This window comes from Oncorhynchus tshawytscha, linkage group LG16 (assembly GCF_018296145.1).
Source record: "Oncorhynchus tshawytscha isolate Ot180627B linkage group LG16, Otsh_v2.0, whole genome shotgun sequence".
Lineage (NCBI taxonomy): Eukaryota > Metazoa > Chordata > Actinopteri > Salmoniformes > Salmonidae > Oncorhynchus > Oncorhynchus tshawytscha.
The window spans coordinates 9,642,211-9,650,591 of record NC_056444.1 but is presented as its reverse complement, the minus strand read 5'-3'; positions in this window follow the sequence as shown (position 1 = coordinate 9,650,591).

The following is an 8,381-nucleotide window of genomic DNA, read 5'->3' as shown; positions in this document are numbered from 1 at the left end:
GTCTTGGCTGTGTGCTTAGGATCGTTGTCCTGTTGGAAGGTGAACCTTCGCCCCGCTCCGGAGCAGGTTTTCATCAATGATCTCTGTGTACTTTGCTCCATTCATCTTTCCCTCAATCTTGACTAGTCTCCCAGTCCCTGCCGCTGAAAAACATCCCCAAAGCATGATTCTGCCACCACCATGCTTCACCTTGGGATGGTGACACGTTTCCTCCAGACGTGACACTTGGCATTCAGGCCAAAGAGTTCAATCTTGGTTTCATCAGACCAGAGAATCTTGTTTCTCATGGTCTGAGAGTCCTTTAGGTGCCTTTTGACAGACTCCAAGCAGGCTGTCATGTACCTTTTACTGAAGAGTGGCTTCCGCCTGGCCATTCTACTATAAAGACCTGGTTGGTGGAGTGCTGCAGAGATGGTTGTCCTTCCGGAAGGTTCTCCCATCTCCACAGAGGATCTCTGGAGCTCTGTCAGAGTGACAATCAGTTTCTTGGTCACCTCCCTGACCAAAACCCTTCTCCCCCGATTGCTCAGTTTGGCCGGGCGGCCAGCTCTAGGAAGAATTTTGGTGGTTCCAAACTTCTTCCATGTAAGAATGATGGAGGTCACTGTGTTATTGGGGACCTTCAATGCTGCAGACATTTTTTCGTACCGTACCCCAGATCTGTGTCAGAGCTCTACGGACAATTCCTTCGACCTCATGGCTTGGTTTTTGCTCTTACATGCACTGTCAACTGTGGGACCTTATATAGACAGGTGTGTGCCTTTCAAGTTGTAGAAACATCTCAAGGATGATCAATGGAAACAGGATGCACCTGAGCTCAATTTCGAGTTTCATAGCAAAGGGTCTGAATACTTATGTAAATAAGGCATTTCTGTTGTCTAAAATCCTTTTTTTGCATTGTCATTATGGGGTATTGTGTGTAGATTAATGAGTAATTTGAGAATAAGGCTGTAATGTATTTTTGGGGGGAAAAAGTCAAGGGGTCTTGAATACTTTCCAAATGCACTGTATATGAATCCTACCTTTGAAGCACATCTCATGACTAGCAGACACTTTTCCTTTCTTCCTGTGTCAACCAACAAGTTACCAGGTTGTAAGCTAGGTAACATGACTGAACAACGTTGTTTGTTATTAAGCACATAATTATCTACCCGGGATTAGTTTAAAACGGCCTGCAACATGGTTTGTGAAATGTTCATAAATGCGTGCAAATGCCGATAGATAAAAAACAAAACAATTAATCGCCGGTATTATGGGCATATTTTTGTCGTATGGGCCATATTTCTTTTACCGTTTAGACTAGAAACAAGCCATCTTCTTTGCTGTAAAGCTGGAAGCATGGCTGTTGTGAAGCAATGCTCCATTGTCCTTCTCTGACACTCAAGAGGCTGCACGACAGTGAACTTGCAAAGTCTACTCAGATTGGCCTGTGCTCTTGGTTAAAACAGGCGATGAAATTATACAATGTATCAACATTGCTTGCTTTGCACGCTGCTCCAATGTAACACATGTACAAATCTAACAGCAGAAGACTCTGCTGCTAAATTTTTTAAAAATTTAACTGACGGAGGAATAAATGCGCACGAAGAGTGGAGAGAAGCAGGTGAGTGAGGGCTGGTAGGGAATGCGACCTGCGCATACAAGAGACCATCAAATAAAATGTTATTTGTCACATGCGCCAAATACAACAGGTGTGGCCCTAACAATGAAATACTTACTTAACCAATAAATAAATAAATGCCCTTAACCAATAATGCAGTTTTGAGAAAAACATGTGCTAAGTAAAAAACAGATAAGTCAAAAAATAAGAAATAAAAGTAGCAAATAATTAAAGAGCAGCTGTAAAATAACAATAGCGAGGCTATATACAGGGGTTACTGGTACAGAGTCAATGTGCGGGGGACTAGTGGCTATTGCTTAAATTCAACAGAATTTATAAACAAAACTGACTTTGTAAATATTTTATAAAAGGCGCCAGGCATGTTCTTTAGATCGGTAGGGCTGAAAAATATGAAACGGTACTAAGGTATTCTGCAATGTTTGAAGTATCATGACGTTTTGGTACCGTGATATTACCGTGCTACCAGTATACACTGTAACACTAGTAGAGAGAAGCATGGAAGTAATGGAAAAAGGTACTTTAATAATTCTGTCAGTCCAGCCAAAGCAATCCGAATGAACCCCAACCAGAATTCAATAAAAATGTTAATGTCGGATACCATGTATAGCGCCTTCTTTATGAGCAAAAAAGGGAATAACACACATTATGTATTACTATCCATATTAACAGGCTAATACAGGATTTGTAAAGTTGACCCACCTCATGATAAGGATTTCAATAAGAATTCCGGTCCTCAGTGGAGCTGCACCTACAGGAATGGAATCAGATCAGACATATTCATTAAAGGAAAGGTGAGAGTGAGGCAGCAGGCCATCTTGCTCCTTCAAATAAGGGAAGCACAGATGAATAAGGCCACACAAGCATGAAGTTACGGAGCGCTGCAACAGAGTGTGACTAGTGTGTGTGCTAAGGCAGATTGATTGGAAGACGAGTCTGGTCTGAACAGCTGGGGGCTGTTCCCAATTCCCTAAGCCGCATACTATGGTTGCGTGAACACTTTAGACAGCACAATTAATGACTTAAGATATATTAAGACATTCTTACAGTAGGTTCAAACAAGACAAGGGACCTCATTGAACCTTTATTTAAGCAGGGGTCCCATTGAAACTACAGTCTCTTTTTCGTACATTACAAGACCAAGTTGTTTTTGTTTTTAAACAACCACATTTACTCAGTGAAGAGGTCTTTTAGTGGTTAGAGCGTTGGGCCAGTCACCGAAAGGTTGCTGGATCGAATCCCCGAGCTGACAAGGTAAAAATCTGTCGTTCTGCCCCTGAACAAGGCAGTTAACGTGGATGTTCCCCACACCTCTCTGATTCAGAGGGGTTGGGTTAAATGCGGAAGACACATTTCAGTTGAAGGCATTCAGTTGTACAACTGACTAGGTATCCCCCTTTCCCTTTCTAAGGATTCAACGACTTACTTTGGAGCAGTCCCTCCTTTTAGATGGTGCTAAAAGGTGGCAACGCAGCTATTGACCCCTGACCTAAAACTTAACTATTTGCTTGCTGTTGTAGCCTCCTGCCCTCAGGCATAGCATCCGCATTCCCATCCTCAACTATGGTTCAATCACACGCACCAGCTGGTTCTCCAAGTGAATGCTTCTCAGAAATGTTTACTCTCTATGGCCTTGACAAGCATGCATTGGTTATAGTAAACTTGAAATAATGAATACATTCCCTCCATTCACCTTTAGTGATGCTTTCGTTCAAGGACGAACATTGCAGTAATTATTATTAGTAATGATCTTAAATTGCTTTATTTATCTCAGATATCAATGTACCTCAGAATCTATCCATCTCAATCAGAGAAAAGCACTCAGCAATGTAATATTCCATTTTGTGCGATTTTGTGCGAATGGAGCGATTTCCCCTACCAGCTGTGCTGTTTCTCCCAGTAGCCTGCGCAGCACAGTGGTAAGTTTCTCGAAACCAAGTGAAATTGCAAAAAAAATGTCTGGACCCTTCTATAACATGCCATTTACATGAAAATTTGAGATTTGGCTTAAATATAGTGAACCAAAACAACACCACACAAACCAGCAACTTGAGAGACAGCAACAGCTACACTCCCATTAATAAAGACACCTCCTATATTAAGGGTTATAATTCAATCACAACCATACCTGTATTCTGCTTCTGTTGATGCTTCTCTATTCATTTCTTCATTGCACTTTTGAAAGATGCTAATTAAAATGTAACTATGAGTAATATCATTGTTTAATGTTTTTTTGGTAATAAGTCGTCAAACAATGCTTTCTAGCTGAAACAAATCTCTTATATGTACATATTCTTAATCATTCCTTTACACTTGTGTGTATAAGGTAGTTGTTGTGAAATTGTTAGATTACTTGTTAGATATTACTGCACGGTCGGAACTAAAAGCACAAGCATTTCGCTACACTCGCATTAACATCTGCTAACAATGTGTATGTGACCAATAAAATTTGATTTGAAGATGCAAATCCTATAGGCCTACACTACTCACAATAATAGTATTTACTCTTCAATCCCAGTGCAGTCAAAAACTATATTTTCCTGTGTTTTATATATATTTCCACACTATGAGGTTGGACTTATACTGTACAATTGTTACAATTATTATGCCCTTTTAGTGTAAGAGCTGAAATGTCAGTGTGTATTGGTGGGATGGAGTTTTGGCCTGCCTGTTGACATTGGCAACAGTAAATTAGTTGATAGACCAATAAGAAAGAGGGTTCCAAACCTCTGCCAATAACAGCTAGTTTTCAGTTTTCCCCTTCCCACTCAGACCATTTCCAGACAGTCCTAGCTAAATTCTTGCTTTAAATTACTATTTTCTAAGAAGCTTTATTTGTCTATTTTTTGACCATTTTAATTGAAAACAATCAAAAGGTGTTTAACTGTCACATTCTGACCATAGTTCTTTTGTGTTTTCCTTGTTTTAGTGTTGCTCAGGACGTGAGCTGGGTGGGTATTCTATGTTTTGTGTGTCTAGGTTGTTTTTCTGTGTTCGGCCTTGTATGGTTCTCAATCAGAGGCAGGTGTCGTTAGTTGTCTCTGATTGAGAATCAGACTTAGGTAGCCTGGGTTTCACTGTGTTTTTGTGGGTGATTGTTTCCGTGTCTGTGTTACACTACACGGTACTGTTTTCGGTTAACACATTTGTTGTTTTTGTAACTTGAAGTGTTCAGTTTGAATGTATTATTAAATAAGATGAACACTAACCACGCTGAGCTTTGGTCCTCTCCTTCAACGGAAGAAAAGCGTTACATTAACTGTTACCCAGAAATTACTTGATATTGAGATATAAAAATGTCTGCATTGGACCTTTAAACTTATTATGCATGCCTATTAATTTAATATTCCTTCTTTATGTAGTATGCTCTAGTACATTCTAATTCAAATCTGGACTTCATAGCCAGATCCTCTACTTAAAAAAAATATATATATATAGATATTCTTCCCTTTAACTTGGGACATCAGGTGGGTGCAATTAATTATCAGGTACAACATAAAACCAGCAGACCTCCAGGGAAGGATGGATTTGAATACCCCTAGTCTAATAGTTTAGTAGTAGTATTCTACACTTTAATGTAGCAAGTATCACAGCTGTGGGCTGGAAAACCTTGGTATTGCATGGGTGAGGTTGTGCTGTGATGCTTATTTTAATTTCCTGTCTTTTTTGGCTTTTGACCAGCCCTAACTTCTCACTGAAAACAGTTTTGGTATTCAATAACTTGGTTTATTGACGGTGAACTGCAAAAGTTTAATTGACCAATTAGTTTGTTTAATAATCCACCAATAATGTAATCACAGGATAATATCACTACATCACAGAGCAGTTCTGATGAATATACTGTATTTTGGTAATTGATTATTTTATAGTAGCCTTGGTTCTGCGTGTATGTTTAACCATATTTTAAGGACTTTCATGGTAGTAAATGTTTTGATAATTCATATACAATTTATTTTACATGAAATATGCTGAACAAAAATACAAACACAACATGTAAAGCGTTGGTCCCATGTTTCAAGAGCTGAAATAAAACGTCCCAGAAATGTTCCATAAGCACAAAAAGCGTATTTCTCTGAAATGTTGTGCACAAATTTGTTTACATTCATATTAGAGAGCATTTGTCCTTTGTCAAGAAATTCCATCCACCTAACAGGTGTGGCATATCAAGAAACTGATTAAACAGCATGATCAATACACAGTTGCACATTGTGCTGGGTACAATAAAAGGCAACCCTAAAATGTGTACTTGTGTCACACAACACAATGCTACAGATGTCTCAAGTTTTGAGGGAGTGTACCATTGGTATGCTGATTGCAGGAATGTCCACCAGAGCTGTTGACAGATCATTTGATGTTACTTTCTCTACCATAAGCCACCTCCAACATCGTTTTAGAGAATTTGGTAGTATGTCTAACCGGCCTCACAACCGCAGACCACATGTAACCACACCAGGCCAGGACCTCCACATCCGGCTATTTCACCTGCGGGATCATCTGAAACCAGCTACCCGAACAGCTGATAAAACGGAGGAGTATTTCCGTCTGTATTAAAGCCCTTTTGTTTGGAGAAAACTCATTCTGGTTGGCTGGGCCTGGCTACCCACTGGGTGGGCTGTACCCATGCCCAGTCATGTGAAATCCATAGATTAGGGTCTAATGAATTTATTTAAATTGACTGATTTCCTTATATGAACTTTAACTCAACAAAACCATTGACATTGTTGCATGTTGCGTTTATATTCTTGTTCAGTATAGTTTTGAAAAGTGTTAATACTTACCTTTAATAAAAAATCTTTAAAAAATAATAACTAATACTTGAACAAAAAGAAGGTCATATTTCATGTTACCCTTCCTACAGTAAGGGTGAAAGTACAGGGACTGTGAAGTGACCTCCTGGGCTGCAGTTCTCCCTGTACTTCCAATTTTGTCCACTTGGGGAAGGTAGAAAATAAACTGAACTATTATCCACCTCTTTACAGGCTTCTAATGCCACTACTGGTAAGTTATCAGAACTCACAACAAATGATCTATACCAAAAACTAAATGGGAGTAAGGTCCTGTAAAATAAAGGCTTTTCGTTCCGTCTTTGGGATACAGACCATGTCACTCACTAATTTCCAATTTGATAATAATAGCCACACTTATTTCTTAAAAGATGAAATCACTGCACCTACATATTGAATACCACATACTGACAGTTATGTACGAGTTACAGATAATGTCATTATGACTTACCTTGGTCAGTGCTGATTGCTAGAGGAATGTTTTTGGAGGCTTCTCCTGCATTACTAGCCTACCTCATTCACTCACTCCCTGTCAGGGAGCCCACGTGCCTTGGTGAGGAAAGAGATGGTCTCAGCCTGGGGGAGCCATGGAGATGGACTGGCAGTCTGTCATTCTATGGAGAAAAAGGATGACAGGAGAATAGGTTAAGGTGAGTTCATGTGTTCAAGTACATCAAGCAAGACTCAAATAACCCCCTTAAAACCCATTCAGGAATTGACACCATATAGCGAGACCTCACACACACACACACACACACACACACACACACACTTACCCAGCCACCAGGCCCCACACCACACACACTGAGACGGCAGTGGAGGGCACAGCCACCCCTTCTCCCCTCTACACAAACACACAACAGCTGGGAATGGGACCCTTAGCAAGTCATTGAAGGGCAGGAGATGGTATGTTCAGCTTTGGAAGCTATTGCAGAACCTCAAGGCTGAATTGAGGCACAAGGTGTGAAGTTGAAAGAGTCTAAAGGCCTCCAGTATACTATAATGCACAGGTCTTGAAGGAGGTAACACACTTTCCAGCTATGTCACCCCTACATCATCACCTTAACAGCTTGACTTTCCCCATATTGTACATGATGCCCTGACAGCTATCTTGATCTTTAACAGTGTGGCACTTACAACTCTAAGACCCCATGCCCCTTGTCTCAGCACCTTATCAGATATCCACTTAGTCTAATGGAAATGTAAAGAGAGAGAGTGGAATAGAATTAAATGTTTTTGTGAGAATAGAATTGTATTAAGACTGAGTTGATCCATAATTTACACGAAAGATGCTAATAAATAAGGGGGTAAAACTATAAAAGGTTATTTTCCAACGTTTAAATGTGATATTGTCTTTGAAAGTGAAAGCTTTACGAGTATCTGGCCTGTTGGACACATTTTTTCTTGAAGGAGTACTAAATAATTATTTGTAAAATAAAAAAATTAACTTAGGTATGACACCCTGGGTGTAAGTTTTGTTAACAACTCATGTAAGTAAGTATTTCACTGTTAGTCCACACCTGTTGTTTACGAAGCATGTGATAAATACAATTTTATTTGATGTTGAGTCCCCCAACATGAGTTGCTTGAGGAAGGTGGCTTGTGTTCTTCCATTTGTGGCCTGGAAATATTTACATGAAAAGGTTGCAGCTATTACAATGTCACATGGTGAGGGCCACAGGAGAAGGAATCCAATAAGAATTTCACAGGTTTATATTTGTCCTCAAGGATAAAAAGTAGACAATGCCACGTCAACAAGATGGGGCCTAGGGTTATGCTTACAGTAGATGGGAATCTCGGCGACAATGCATAGGACAGTGACCTTGCCTTTGTGAACAAATGAGGACAGCTGCAGTTGTCTTGCAATGATTTCACACCATGCAAGAAGACTATCATGTCATCTCAATGACCTTAAGCGATCACAACACGCAAACAACAAAAGTGTTCATAAGAGACATCCAAGTTTGTTGCCAAACATT